This window comes from Mixophyes fleayi, chromosome 4, assembly GCF_038048845.1.
Source record: "Mixophyes fleayi isolate aMixFle1 chromosome 4, aMixFle1.hap1, whole genome shotgun sequence".
Lineage (NCBI taxonomy): Eukaryota > Metazoa > Chordata > Amphibia > Anura > Limnodynastidae > Mixophyes > Mixophyes fleayi.
The window spans coordinates 263524411-263541033 of NC_134405.1; positions in this window are offsets into that span (position 1 = coordinate 263524411).

Consider the following 16623-nt stretch of genomic DNA (forward strand, 5'->3'; position numbering starts at 1 on the left):
CTGCTTCTTAATGAGTTTATACAATTTACTAAATTATTACCAGTCTTACCAGTTTTATAAATAAGTCCAATTAAGCCAATACCACTCAAAATGTGACATTCATGTCTTTATGGAATTGGTTGGTACAACATTTACTATGGGTCATTTACGAAGGTGGAAACACATTAATGTGGGCATCTTTAACTTATTTGATTTATATGGTTTACTTGGGGATCTACAGCTTGTCTTTTATATTAGAAAAGCAAAATGTTTGCTGTGAGAACCAAGTTTTGGCTTTGAATATGTTTTAGTACACAAACAATCCTAGAATTCATTCACCAGAGCCCCAAGATTGCTCCATGCAGCTATTTTTCTTGGGGTTCTGTGGTCCATCTCATGGCCCCAACTGCAATCCTTGTCTGTGTGACAGTGGAGGGGCCTGTGAGCATTAGAACCAATAAGAAGTTGCAATTTCAGTAACGTCACAGAGATTGCACCGTCTGGTTGGGCTAAGCGCTCACAGGCCCCTCTGCAACCATATAGAAAATGTTAAGCTGAAATAACTCTCATCACAACCTGGGAGTGCACCTTTATTACATAAAAAAAGGGGAAACATTAAAAAAAAAACCTCCACTTAAAGGGTGTGTAAATTGGAGATATATATATAGATATATAGATATCTCCTCATCCTCCAGTGTTGCTGCTTTGAAGAAAAAAAAAAAGTGAGCATGCCCTGCGATAGAGGATATATGATTGGTTGTGAGCAGCTCTATGGCATTAAACACTACAGGCCTGATTCCTCTTTGAACACAACCTGCACACAAGTTGCGTTTTTAAAACGAGCACTGAACTTGTGTGCATGTGCCTGTATTCAAATCCAAGTGGATGTCAAGATACGTTTCTATTTGAATCTGGGTATAAATACGCTTTGCCTAAACAGTATTTGTCATATAAAAGAGAAAGATATACAGCGCCAATTTACGTGACAATTGTTAGCAAGTTGGACTATGTTAGAATAGTGACAATAATGCTCATAAGAAATAGTTTAACACTGACATTTAATAGATCCTTAACATACATCTTTCTCTAATAATCACTATTAATAGACATATAAAAGCAGGTAATTAATAAAAAAAAATGACTGGAGAATGATGATTTTGAAAAACAGGCAAGGAGACTGTTCCAATGTCTTTAGGTCGGTCATACCGGTTCAGTATATAAACATCAGTAAAATCTTCATTATGTTATAATCAAGTTCTTGCAGTTTTTAATAAAAATGTGTTTTAAAATATATTTTTTTTTACATTAAATGCATAAATCGGATTGTTCTTAATGTGTACTGTACATACAATCTGTTTGGTTTTTTCTTATAGTTTTTTTTTTTTTTTTTACTTTCATTCACATTTTCTTTGCTATCTAGTGGCACTCATACGTGTAGTTTAAGACAGACAATGCCGTGTCATTCAACACTATCAGTCGGCATTTACAAATGCTCTGTAGCTGTTGCAAATGATCTGGCTACAAAATACATGTTTGAAGAGAAACCCAGAACTTGAATCGGCAGCATCTGTGTGGGCACTCCCATACTGTATATTGCCTACGTTCATTCGCCACTTCCCTCCCCTGTTCCGCCATTCAAGTCATAGGCAGTAGTAAGATTCCTTTGCATTCAGACCTGAGTTGCATGCAATTGCGTTCATTGGTGTAAACTCCGTTTCTGAGCAAGCGCAGAGCTATTTCATGTAAGATGCGACTCCCAAAGGGATTTTTATCCGAAGATGATTCAGGCCCTACATCTTTTAACACTTACTGCAGTTGGCTGTTAAAAGAAACATTGTCAAGAAAAAAATAAAAATACCGTTTTAATTGTTTGACTCTTATGAATTATCAAGGTGGTTATATCATGATATGGAAAAAGGAAATATACAGGTAAGAAACTAAATAAAGGAAACATTGGAATAACTAAAGGATACAAAAAAAATATATTTAAAAACAGGTGTTTCCACATAAGTGTGGTTTATGAGTTGCATAACATTTTATTTTTTACCAAGCTAAAGGAAGAGGCCTCGGTGACTTTGAGAGAGGGGTCTTGGGGGTATATTTACTATGCAGCGGTTTCCCGGCGCTTTGAAGTCATTTTCTTCAAACAGCAATTTTATTAAAGACAAAACCCGATGGGTGCAGTTTTAAAAACTGACTTGAAAGCGCCAGAAATTGGTGGATCTATGGAGTTTGTAATGAAGACTGCATATATCTTGTGGATGACTCCTATGGAGCAGTGGCTAAGATGAGTTAATTTGTGATTCATCAGACCAGGCCACCTTCTGACAATGCTCCATGGTCCAGTTCTAGCGCTCCAGTACCTATTGTATGCACATTCTGTGGTGGACAGGGGTCAGCATGGACACTCTGACCGATCTGCGGCTATAGAGCCCCATACGCAGCAAGCTGTAGTGTGTGTCCTGGTACCTTTCTATCACAGCCTGCATTTACTTTTTCAGCAATTTGTGCTACAGTAGTTCTTCTGTGAGGTTGGGCTAGATGGGCTAACCTTTGCTCTCCACGTGCATCAGTGAGCTTTGGTGCCCATGACCCTGTCATTGGTTATCCTTCCTTGGACCACATTTGGTAGGTACTAACCACTGTATACCAGGAACACCCCCACACGACCTGCCGTTATGGGGATGCTCTGACACGGTTGTCTTGCCATCTCAATTTGGTTCTTGTCAAAGTCGCTCAGATCCTTATGCTTGCCCATTTTTTCTGCTTCCAACACATCAACTTCAAGAACTGACTGTTCACTTGCTGCCTAATATATCCCACTCCTTGACAGGTGCTATTGTAATATGATAATCTTATTCACTTCACTTGTCCGTGGTTGTAATGTTGTGGCTGATGTTTTTATGCATGTGTGTTTATGAATATGTATCCAATATGGAAATTAAAAATATTGTAATAACTTGTAATGCAGTCATAACACTTATATCCATACTTAAGAGGCAATTGCAGAATTTTGACTGGAAATTCCAAAATTCGATTACATCAGACTATTAATATTATTTTATATGTGTGTGAAGAGGAACATCCAGTCACCTGTATTTCCCACTTGCTCAACCTACATGTTTAATATGATAAAGTTAATTTGACTAAACTACAGACTGCTGAGTGAATCCAAGCTTCCAGGATTAGCAAGTAGATTCCTGCAACTCTTCATTATTTAGTGGCCACAATGATGCAGCCAATGGTTTTTCGTGTTTTGGGGTTTGTTTGGTTTTTTTTTTTAAATCTCTTTATTTTGACACTTTGCTCAAAGGACAACCGTGTCGAACATATTTAATGAGAAAAAAAAACCAGTAAGACAAAAAATTGGTTTCATGATATATCTTATCGCAGGGGTTAAATATAACAAAGTGGGTTCCCCAGGAATATTGTAAAGGCGAAAGGACTAGAAGGAGAAAGGGAGAGAAAAATGTGTTGGATTTTAATGTCCAAAGGAGCTTGCATTTAAAAAATGATGTAAGGGACAGTTAATTTCAGATGCTACATGTGTGAAAATGCAGTACATTTTTATCTTCATTCTATTCACCTTAACGTGACCAACAAAAGTACTTTTCACACCTATGTTATTTTTTCATAGAACGCATTGGGTGGGTGCAAAAAGTCCTTTTCAAAAATCTTTTTACACTATATTTTCACTTTGTCAACCAAGTAGTCTAAGAATAATGGACCAAGGTCTCTAAAACCCATCCTGTTCATTACACCAAATAGAAAAAAAAATATAGTAAATGCATAGTTTCAGTTTGCAAATAAAATTTGAATAAAACACTTCTCATTCCCTCGATCATCACTTTATTCTAAAACAAAACAATCTTTCTTTATATACCAAGAGGAAATTCTACTGATTTTGTTATCCAATGTAAGGAAATACCTTCACAAATACCAACGCAACTACTTGCTATGAGTACCCACCACTGAGCAAATGTGACCCGGAGTGATAGAAAAGCCCATTAACTCCACCAATAATAAATGCCTTCCCACATTTCCTAATTGCAGCTAATTACTAGCAGCTAATTTAAAGGCCCAGTCAATTGAGTCAGTCATTCAGCCGTGGACTTTTATACCATTCAGTTATGTCAGTTTATGTGGGGTTTTTTGGGTTGGGCATGAAACATCGACAGTCCTAATATCTACATGTTCATATTGTTGTCACAGTTAAAATGGCGACATGTAAAATGTGGACAGATTCAAAATTGACAATCAAAATGTCAACATTACATATAAACAAACTAAAACAAATGTAAATAAAAGGCAAAAAAATGCAAAATCAGGGGGACAAAAAAGTGCAGGGTGCCCTTGATTTTACTCTTAGCAGAACTAGGCTTTGCCAGCCTGCACTGGTGGCACTTTAGCAGGGACACCTGCAGTTTGGGGTTTTCCTGCCATAATAGCAAACCAACCCCAGGCTGGTCAGCACAGGGATGTATTCCCTAGGGAGCTCGAGCTCGAAAAAAATAAATAAAAATGAGGACCCCTCCCTAGGTTTAACCAGCCCCCATACTCGTAGCACTAGAGCTCTTCCCACACCCCTGGGGCAGTGAGTGTGGGTAATAATTGTTTAATTGTAAAAATCCATTGTGTCCCTGGTGCACTACAGGTCCCAGCATACCCGGGCTGACATGTGTTGAACATGCTGGCGCTTGTAGTACTATAAGTACTAGCATACCCATTAATGCCAGGGCATGCTGACACTTGGGGAACTACAAGTGCCAGCATGCCCTGGCACCCAGGGCCCACTAATACCTGTAGTGCACCAAGGAAAAATGTAAATAAAATAATTTGTTTTTTAAATATAAACACTGCTACCCTACCCTCATTCACGTTTATTTCTCGCCTAGCTCCAGGGTCTTCATCTGTAATAAATCCAGGGATCCTTGACTTGGCAAAATAAAAAATCCTCATAAGCAACGCAATACTAGTTCCTAAGAGCTCCTGATGTTAATGAGGCGGTTCAGTCATATTTGTAACATTGGGATTTCCCACGGATTGAACTCAAGCCCTGAGTTTAAACCGTGGAAAATCCCGATTTTATATATATATATATGCCTACTGCCCTAAGAGCTCATTTGTGTCAGGAGCTCTTCGACACTAGTTTTGTGTCGCTAGGGTTGGATAAGTGTTTTGGGGAGAGGGGGGCACACTGCTTTTTTAATTTACATTTCTTGCAGTTATGCTTTTTTTTTTACATGTATTGCTTGTTTAATTTGTTTTAATCTGTTCACTTTAAAACCCTGTACACATTTTACATGTCAATATTTTAACTGTATCAATATTGTGAAACTAGACATTATGACTGATGAGCTTATAACTGTGTCTACATTTTGGCTTTCGACATTTTGTTGTGGACATTTTTATTGTCAGCATTTTAACTGTTGACTTTTCAACTACATCATATTTTTTTGCTCTCACACCAGATTACGAATACATAAGCATTTATCATTATATTACAATGAAGAACAACAAGAAAATATGTTATTTTATATTAATGTGGGGAATGAGGCTTTGTATGAATTTACTAATTAATTTGAACACTTTGTGTTGCTATTGTGGAACTACATGTTACAGCATGCACTGTCTGCTTTAGTTGGCAACAATTCCTCAATAGCTGAAGAAATAAAACACATCTGGGGAATTAGTGGTGTTTCAATTTGGATGCATAACTTCGAGCTTTGTGTTCATCACTCCTGCTTGCCAAACTTGAAATTTTTGAGAAGTCTGGTGAACTGGCAACTCCACTGACTTGGGTGAAACAGCAGGTGCAAAAGATGGAACTTTGGGCACCAAAAATTACAGTATTTTTTGTGTGTGCTAAAACTTACCCATACTTGCCAACTCTCCCGGAATGTCCAGGAGACTCCCGCATTTTGCGAGAGTCTCACGGACTCAGGGGCGTCTCTTCCATTGGGCACGATGGGCAGGTGCCCGGGGGCCCTGCAGGCAAGGGGGGCCCGTCCGAATCCTAAAAAAAAAAAAAATACTTACCTTGCGGTCACATCAGCGGTGATCCGGCTCCCTCCCTGGTCCCCTCTTCCGTGCTGTGCTCACAGTGAATGCTGGGCGTGATCTTATGCTCCTGATGAAGTCTTGAGTTGTGCAAGACGAAACGCGTTGAGCTGTATCCAGTGTGTTTTCCAGTACCTCATGTGAGTGCTTTTATTACATTTTAATAAAAAATTTTATATGCATACCAAAATATCTTCCTTCTTTTTAATCTCATGCATTTTCGCCATCTGGATGAGGTTGTGACTGTGAAGTCATTGGTGTTGCACATATTTTAATATTCTCCAGAAGTGGGATACTCCATGACATCTGGTACGCAAATTTAGATATTTTTTGTTGCACTTATATGGGTGTCATCTAATTGATTATCTTGGGATACCAATCCCACACACCCCATAGGATTTTAGGGGATATTACCCTTACCATAATAATACAGAGTTATACTATGGTTGTTTTCTCTACATTCTGGTACTGATCGGTGGAGATCTGGAGGACTACAAGTACAACAAAGACGACTCCACTATCTTCTACAAGACCCATCATTGTTTACCTCACGGTACGCATGTTATTGCTCTACTCCACGTTTTATATTTGATATATCACTGAGAGGCGCCCTGCTTGTTTTTCTGTTGCAGTAATCCATTCCGTCCGGACTAACCATCTGGCGTCAGGCTATTGAGGCTGCCACTCTTACAAGAGTCAAGTGATTTTTTAATGTAAAGTGGATACGGGACTCAAGTGTTATATATTGTATATTCATACATTTTCCATCTTACTATTTTAAAGTAATTACGCTGTGGTAATCAGTGCCAGATGTATCTTTTATTTGTTTATAATATATATATATATATATATATATATATATATATTTTTATTTTTTTTTAGGGGCCCGGTACACTGCATTGCCCGGGGGCCCATAAAGTAGTTAAGGTGGCCCTGCACGGACTCCCGGGAGAGTGTGGCAATCTCCCGCGTCTGGCAGAATTCTGCCCACTTCCTAGTGAAGTGGGCAGAATTAGGTCCAAAATGCAGCGATTCCCCGGGAATCGCGGCGTTCGGCCCCGCCCCCTACTGTGAAATTACACGTTTGCGCCATTACGTCACGGGGCCAAAATGACGCAAATTTTAGAGCCCCGCCCCTATCACACCCACCTCCCCCGGCAGGCTCCCGGAAGCAGACTTAATAAAGTTGGCAAATATGAACTTACCCTTATTGTGCCATTAAATCTGCTTCTTAGCTGCTGAGCCAGTGCAAAGAAGCGTGCCATCCAAAATTGCTGTCTCAGAGCACTAAATTCCATCACGTCTCCGCTTTGCCTTTGACCTCTGCCTCAATTCACCTCTCATTACTTCATCCCATGCTCGCCTCCAAGACTTCTGCCGTGCTGCCTTCATACTTTGGAACACCCTACTCCCCTCACTCGACTCTGCCCCAACCTTCACTCCTTCAAACTCTCACTGAAAGCTCATATTTTCAAGCTTGCCAATCCTACCAACCCCTGACTATCTTATTCATCACCTCCTCTTTCTTGCCTGCCATCTCCATTTTCTCGAGTTGGTCTTATTGTCTCTCACCACCCCTCCCTTTAGAATGTAAGCTGTCTACTGTCTGACTCCCTCGTAAGTCCTGTCATGTCTTTTGCTGCACTCTGTGTGAGTCCCCATAGCATTCCTCTCACTCATCTGTGCTACTTATCTGTATTAACTCATCTGTTACTTGCTATGGAATCTGGGGTGCCTTCAGGGCTGATCTGGCACTTCTGGCAAATGCCAGAAGGGCCGATGGTTAGATGGGCTGGGTACCGGCATTGCAGTCAGTGCATCCAAGTTAATGGGGCCGGAACTAGCCTATTAGTGGCAGGCCCCGACACTGACAGGCTTCCTGGTGACTGACTCCTCCCCAGGAACCAGCCATAGTTGCCAATTCCGCTTATAACAAGCGGAATTGGGCTTCTTTTTTTATGAAGTTGCGGTTTCTTTTCCACTGCCGCGGGTAGCTTGTTTTTGGGCTTGGACATGTTCTCCAAGTCCTCAGGCTGCACAATTGCTTTTTTTGGGTTTTTTTCCCCTCTGTTACCATTTTGTGATTGGTGCATTCAGGTTTTTTTTTGTGTGCGGGTTGTGCAGCAAATTCCTCCAATGAAGTGGCGCTTTGTGGGTGGGCGGAGTCAGAGGAGGACGTGGAATAAATCACAGGAAGACGGATCTACAGCAACCTACTGAAATAAGTGATGTGACAGACACACGATCACTGCACTTACAGCAGGTAACACTGCTATATAACACTCTCCCCTCCCATTCAGTAAGCTGCTCATGTCAGAAGACTGTTTATACTGTTATATCATGGGGCTGTGTGGGATAGACATACCAGTGTCCTAAATTACACCATTTTCATTTGCCCTATCAGTGTATAAATCTGTCCTCTTGTGTTTATAAAGGTTTTCTAAATGGAGATGCAGTGTAGAAATTACTGTTATAGAAAAGGACGGTCCCCTGTAAGTTGAGCTTCTTTTTGGGCTTTTTAGGATTGGTTTGGGCTTGTTTTAGGCTTGTTTTTCATTTTAGAGTTGGCAACCCTGGAACCAGCCACCAGACTACACGCATTTTCAAATATGCCCGGGTCCTGGCTGCGTCATGATGTTACGATGCTGCCGACAGGCAGTTGGCTCCTCTACTCTGACAGCAGAAGACAGAAATAAGAGAAAATTAGATGAGAAGGTAAGTACACTAATACAGAGAAAATGGGGGAGAGAATGGATGCTACAGAAAACGGGGAGGGGAGAGAAAGGATACTACAGAAAACAGGGGGGTGGGTAGAGAAAGGATGCTACAGAAAACTCTGAGGACTTACCATGACATAAAAGTAGCGCCACAAACCATGTTACAGAGCTCCAAGCTGATTATAAATATACTTGTATATTACAGTATTGCAGTTAGTATGCTCGTCTATATAATCCATAATTATTCCTAATGAATATTTACATGAGCTCACAGTTTATACAAATACAATTTAGTGGTGTCAATATTTTAACTGTGGCATAATATGATTTGGGGGCACTACTCCATGGCATAATATGGTTTGGGGGCACTATTGTGGCATAATATGATTTGGAGGCATAATATGAACTGGGAGTACTATTGTGGCATAATATAAACAGGGGCACTACTGTATGTATAATATGATTTGGGGCACTAGTGTGGCATAACATAAACTGGGGCGCTACTGTATGTATAGTATGATTTGGGGGCACTAATGTATGGCATAATATGAACTGGGGGCACTATTGTGGCATAATATAAACTGGGGCACTATTGTATGGTATAATATGATTTAGGGGCATTACTGTGTGACATAATATGGTTTGTGGCATTACTGTGTGGTATAATAGGAACTGGGGCACTACTGTATGGCATAATATGAATTAGGTGCATTACTGTGTGGCATAATTTGAACATAGGGCACTACTGTATAGTATAATATGGTTTGGGGGCTCTATGGTGGCTTAATATCAATTGCGGACAACCACTCAGGCATGAGGGAAAGGGGAGAGTGTTAATATAATGTGGGAGGTAGGCTATTAATTTAATGGAGTTTAGGTGGGGGCTAATTATTTAATTGGTGCTATTTTATTTGTGGGGTGATGTGGGTCAATTTAATTTAATAGTGGTGCCTTGCAATTTAAGATGGGATGATTGAACCTTCAATTTAATGCTGGGGGGGGTTTGGGGGCTATTAATTGAAAGTGGGGCTGTTTGGGAAAAAAATATTGTCTATAGCCACAGGTTTTTGATTGAAAGTGACAAGAACAGGTAGGAGAGAGCAGGACAGTCTATCAACTGTCCTGAATCTGGTCAGGAAGTCCCGAATTTGGGTGACTGTCTCGATTAGTGAGATTTGGTCCGACTACAAGGACAGTTGGGAGGTATGTCCCTCTTCACACTGTACTGCTTGTGAAGGCAGAGCTGTGTGCACCTAACAGTAGTGCACATATTATTGCCAATGTATTTGTGTAAAATTTGTCTAATATGATAACCATGTTGCATAATAGGGGCTCCTTGTTTTAAATAACCCGGGCCCCCAGAGCCTTAATCCAGCTCTGGTTAGCAGGAGGGAGCGGATATTTGCTCCCAGTTCCTGGATAGGACATAACCAGCAGAGCAAGCCGAGGAGCTCTAAGTCTCACAAGATTTAGTAATCTCGTGAGACAAAAAGCTTCCCTGCTCACTCTACAGGAAGTTCCCACCCTGATGGATGTCAGCAGCACCAGAAGCATAGATAAGTACAGTGGGCTGGGGGTATCATAATGTACCTGGGGGGTGTTAGGAACTCCCAAGCCAGTATAGTGAAACCCCACAGGAAACAGCAGTAGAGAACGAGTTGGATTTCGGATGGAACCCGAGGTTGCAGAAGAACGGGGATGTGTGTAATGGCAAGAATTATTATACGCGAATTCCGCCCAGGGTAAGAGAGAGGACCAGTTATCGTGGAATTTAGACACATAAATGCGTAAGAACTGTTTCAAGGCCTGATTGGTTATTTCTGTCTGACCATTCGACTGAGGGTGATACGCAGAGGACAGACTGATAGTGATCCCAATGGATTTACAAAAAGATCTCCAAAAGTGTGCAATAAACTGGGATCCTCGGTCCGATACAATGTCTTCGGGAAGCCCATGGAGACGAAAGATATGTGTCAGAAACAAGGTGGCCAAGGTCCTGGCATCAGGTAACTTGGGTAAGGGTATAAAATGTGCCATCTTACTAAATCGGTCCACCACTACCCAAATGGTGTTATGACCTGTAGATACTGGCAGGTCAACAATAAAATCCATCGAAAGATGAGTCCAAGGCCTGGTTGGAGCAGGTAAGGGTAACAGTAGACCAGAAGGACGGTTTCTAGCAGATTTATTTCGGGCACATTCAGGGCAGGCACGGACATAAGTCTCCACATCATCCGATAAGGTAGGCCACCAAAGCCAGCGAGAAAGAATTTCGATAGTCTTACGAATTCCTAGATGACCAGCAGAGCGGTTATTGTGACCCTCTATGAGGACCGATTTCCTAAGGTGCACCGGAACAAATAATTTGTTGGCAGGTGTCTGCACCGGAGCGATTTTCTGGAAGTGACGGATAGTGGCTCCTAAATCCTGGGTGAGTCCGAGATGAATCGTGGTTGAAGGAACAATAGGCAACGGGTCAGGTGACTGAAAATGATGGGCCAAAAAACTTCGGGACAACGAATCGGCTTTAGAATTTTTGGAACCTGGACGAAATGTGATGATGAACCTAAATCTGGTGAAGAATAGGGCCCAGCGAGCCTGCCTGGGATTCAGAGTTTTTGCGGTCTGAATATATTGGAGGTTTTTATGGTCTGTGATGATGGTAATGGTATGTGCAGCTCCCTCCAACCAATGTCGCCATTCCTCCAATGCCAACTTAATGGCCAATAATTCACGGTTTCCAACGTCATAATTACATTCCGCAGAAACTTTCTCGAGAAAAATGCACAAGGATGTAACTTTTTACTCTGTGGGTCTTTCTGAGAGAGAATGGCACCAGCACCGACATCCGAAGCGTCCACCTCCACAATAAACGGAAGTCCTGGGTCAGGGTGTCTAAGGACTGGAGCGGAAATGAAGGCAGCTTTGAGAGCTGAGAAACTTGCCAGTGCTTCTGCGGACCACTCCGCTGGGTTAGCTCCTTTTCGAGTGAGGGCAGTGATAGGAGCCACTAACGAGGAGAATGAGCCAATAAACCTTCGGTAATAATTGGCGAAGCCAAGGAATCTTTGGATCGCCTTCAAGTTAGTAGGTAGGACCCAATCTTGAATTGCCTGCACCTTGGCGGGATCCATAGCGAATCCTGATGAGGAGATGATATAACCCAGGAATGCCACTGTGGACACCTCAAATTCGTATTTCTCCCGTTTTGCGTATAGATGATGTTCTCGTAATCTCAATAAAATCTGGCGGACGTGCTGAAGATGCTGAGATAAGGATTCAGAATAAGTTAGGATGTCATCCAAATAAACAACTGTTTTTCCCAAGAACTCACGTAATACATCGTTAATCAAGTCCTGAAAGACTGCCGGAGCGTTGCACAAACCGAATGGCATTACGAGATATTCGTAATGTCCCGAGTGGGTATTAAAGGCAGTCTTCCACTCATCCCCCTTCTTGATTCGGATAAGGTTGTAGGCCCCTCGGAGGTCAATCTTAAAGAATACAGTAGCTGCTTTCAGTTGATCAAACAGGACAGAGATCAAGGGTAAAGGATACATGTTCTTAATCGTGATGTTATTCAGTCTACAGAAATCGATGCAAGGCCTCAGGCTGCCATCTTTTTTGGAAACGAAAAAACAACCTGCGCCTACCGGAGACTTAGAAGGGCGGATGAAGCATTTCTTCAGGTTTTCTTGTACGTATAGTTCCATGGCCTGTGTTTCAGGAAGGGATAGTGAATATAAATGCCCTTTGGGCAACTTAGAACCGGGTACCAATTCAATTGAGCAGTCGTATTCCCGGTGTGGGAGAAGATAATCAGCTTTCTTCTTGCAAAAAACATCACTGAAGTCCTGGTAGGGTAACGGCAATAATTCTGGACTAGGCTGTATAACTCTAAGAGGCAGGGTCAAGCAAGACGTAGAGCACCCGGGACTCCAACGAACAATCTCCCCTGTTTTCCAATCAATAAGGGGGTTATGACTGCAAAGCCAAGGATACCCCAGAATCAATGGAGCAGAGGGACAGGAAATTAAGTAAAAGGAGAGTTCCTCAATATGGAGGGCTCCTACAGACAACCGAACCATTGGAGTTCTGGCAAGAATTCTTCCCCCGGGCAAGGGGTTACCATCCAACCCGCAGGTGGAAATGCTCGATCCGAGCTTGATATCCGGAATGTTGAGCTCACGAGCCAAATTTATGTCCAGGAAGTTGCCAGCCGCACCACTATCCAGAAATGCTGACAGATCCATGGATTTACCACGGAAGGCCAATCGTCCAGGCACTAACAAGGAATTTTCTTAAGAGATGATCTGAAGACCTAAGCACACCTCTTCACCTGCACTTAGGCTTTGGAGTTTCCCGGCTTATTGGGACACAGACGTACTAAGTGGCCAGGTTGACCACAATACATACAGAGACCTAGTGAGCGTCTCCTAGAACGTTCATCTGGAGGTAAGCACCCACCTGCATGGGTTCAGGAGAGTCGAGCAGAGTGGCACCGGAGCTGAAGGATATATCAATAGGTACAGATGATTCCCGTTCAGTCTTCCTTTCTCTGATCCGCCGATCAATTTTAATAACGAGTTGCATCAACTCCTCCAGTGACTCGGATACCGGATACTGGACTAAGGAGTCCTTTATCTGCTCGGTAAGTCCTAAGCGAAATTGACTTTGCAATGCTGGATCGTTCCAGGCACTATCAACGGACCATCGCCGGAATTCCGCACAATATTCCTCTGCAGAGCGACGTCCTTGCCTCAACGCTCGGAGGTGCGACTCAGCTGAGGCTACCCTGTCTGGGTCATGGTACAATAAACCCAAGACTGAGGGTCACCCTGGAGTAAAGAGATGATGATCCCTACCCTTTGTTGTTCAGAACCAGAGGAACGTGGTTTCAGGCGGAAGTACAGTTTGCAGCTCTGTTTGAAGTTACGGAAGGCTGTCCTGCTTCCAGAGAATCGATCAGGCAAGTTCATTTTAGGTTCCGGTGTGTCACCAGCGGGAACTTGCTGGAGCTGCAGGTTTCTGGAAACCCCTTCTTGGGCTGCCAGGCGCTGGGCTAAATTCTGCACCACTTGAGAAATCGCCTGAATCTGATTCGCCAAGATCTGAGCTGGAGATAGGTTTGCCTCATTGTCGTCCATGGCCGAATAATACCAATCTTCCTTGGCCGGTTATAATGTTAGGAACTCCCAAGCCAGTATAGTGAAACTCGGGGACTACTCTGAAGGTCCAGTGTTCGCTGGAGCCCCTAGTGGTGGGGACAGACTTGGCTGCGGGCCGACAGAGGGTCGAGTAACGTATACTGACTTAAAGGAGTACCCAGGAGTGGAGTGATTGGCGGGCTGTAGTGAAGAGGTATCCTAGGTCAAAGGTCACAAGCACAGATGCAAAATCCAGGGACAAGCGAAGGGTCAGACACACAGGCAAAGAAGCAAAATCCGGAATCCAGGCAAAAAGGTCAAGGTCAGAAGAGAAGGTTCACAGGTCCAGGGACAAGCAGGGGTCAAAACACGGGTAGTCAATCCAAGGTAGCAGTAACCAAACAGATAGAACAAGCAGGCAGCAGGACTGAGGGCAGAACGCTATAACCGGCAGTGAGGCTCAGTCCTCACTGCCCTAAATACCACTGCTAGCCAATCAGAGCCTAGCTCTGAAACAAGTCACAGCCCCTGCCTGATTAATTCCTACAGGTTGCGCTAGACTGCGCATGTGCCCAGCTGTTTATTGCGCCCAGAGCGCCTGGGCAAAGTTCTCGGTGTCCGGCCGTTGCCCTGGCAACGGTTGGGCCGGATTTCCGGAAGTGACGTCCCGGTTGCCATAGCGACAGCCGGGACGTCTGAAGAAACAGGAACTAAGTCGCGGCGGTGCCCGCGGCCGCCGCGGCTCGTGACAGGGGGTTGGCGTGATGTGGCTGGGAGGGCGTGATAAATGTAATGTTGTATTATAATGTGTGTATGAATGCTCCATGTTGGCCACAACACAATGTGGTCATGTCCCTTTCGGCTCCACCGCTGCACTGCGGCACACAGTTTTTTCCTAATTATCTATGGAGGGGGACCCCAAATGTTCACTGTACCCGGGCCCCAAATTTCTCTTGCCGACTCTGTACATACCAATGTCTGATACTGGTGCACCCTATGCTTGAAATAGAGAGTTAAGCTGCACGTAATACATTTGTATCTCACAGGACACAGCAGTGATACCGGGAGAAAGCCATCACAGGGCAGATAACAGACAGAAAACAGCTGATCCACAGAGGACTGTAGTAATATACCTCAACACCTTGTAGCTCTCCAGCTGCTGTGGAACTAGACATTTCGGTATACCTGCCAGCCTATTGTGGGGCATGCTTGGACTTGTAGATCCACATAAACTGGAGCGCTACAGGAGGCGTAAGGGGGCTGCTCCTCAAGCATACTTCTGTTTGAAAACAGCATGTTTTCATAGATTCTCTGATTATGATACAATGGGGCATATTTAACAAATTGTGATTACCGTAAATTACATGTCCCTCTTTGTGTCCCACAAATTTAAGAAGGGTGCATCGCAACAGATATCGTGGATATCTGCTGCTTTGCATTCCTTCTCGTTTTTGGGAGCAGTCACCATTCTACAGTATGGTGACTGCTCCCATCCGCAATCTAACAAGTTCCGAAAAAAAGTTTTTTTCAGTAACTTGTCTTGTCAGCTGAAGCTGGCGTACATTATCATAAATTAAAAATTTCAGTGCTATCAGCTCTGCTCCGAAGAGCAGAACTGGACAGCGCATGTGTGGAGGGATCACATGATCCCTCCCTGTCACTCACCGCTCTCCACCGCTCTCTCTGCGACAGAGCGGGGATGTCTGTGCGCATGTGCAGTTCGAAGAACTGCACATGCGCAATTGCTGTAAGAAGACAAGTGAAGAGGACCTGGAGGAGATGATTTTTTTTTAGCACAGAAACAGCAGTTTATCGGAACTGCTGTTTCTGTGCTGGGTTGTACATAAATTTGAGAAGTAGTTCAATCCTTATCATTGCGATAAGGATTGAAAACTATTTTTCACTTTATGTGAATATTGATAAATGTGCCCCAATGATCTTTGCAAAAAGTACTGTAATTATTATTATCTGGAACTGAGGTGGGCCTGATTTTTAGTCCCAGTCCGGCCCTGGGAGTCTTATAAATAAATATAATAATAATGTCATGTTTATTTAACTTGAATATAATTAACTTTATTGCATACTAATTACTTTGTCTCAATATATATTAACATATAAATCCCAGAGAATAAGAAATACCAAAATGTATAGGAATTTTATTAACCGGTTGGTAAGTATTGAAAAGTAGGGATTTTCAGGAACAAATTTCCAGGACTGATCTTTAAAACCTAGGCTTTTCTCTGGAAATTAGGGACAGATGTCACCATGGAGGTGATACTATTGTTTTTTTTTTTTTTATAAAATCGATCAGGTTTGGCAGGTACACCCAGGGAGGGAGAAGGGGGTGCAGTGTATGCAGTCTTGCATGTAACACACTAAGTTCAATTTCATAAGCATGTCACAAGTCATCTTTCCGCTAGGTGGAGAAATCCCACATACTAATTATAAAAGTAAATCTAACCAAAACATTGATCAGATATCACTTGTATTACCTACACACAAATATTGTTAATACACGATGAACTATCTTCAATAAAACGCAAAAAAACAAAACAAAAAACGGACACCAACAAAATGGCTACCGAGTCTACTTGAGGCGACACAACTCTGATCGAACACTATGACCTGAAGTTCTCAGGGGGGCGTATGCGTTACTTATGCACAGGCCGCGAGACAGTCCCACCCAGAATAGTGCGAGGCTCCGCCTGTAGTGCGTCACG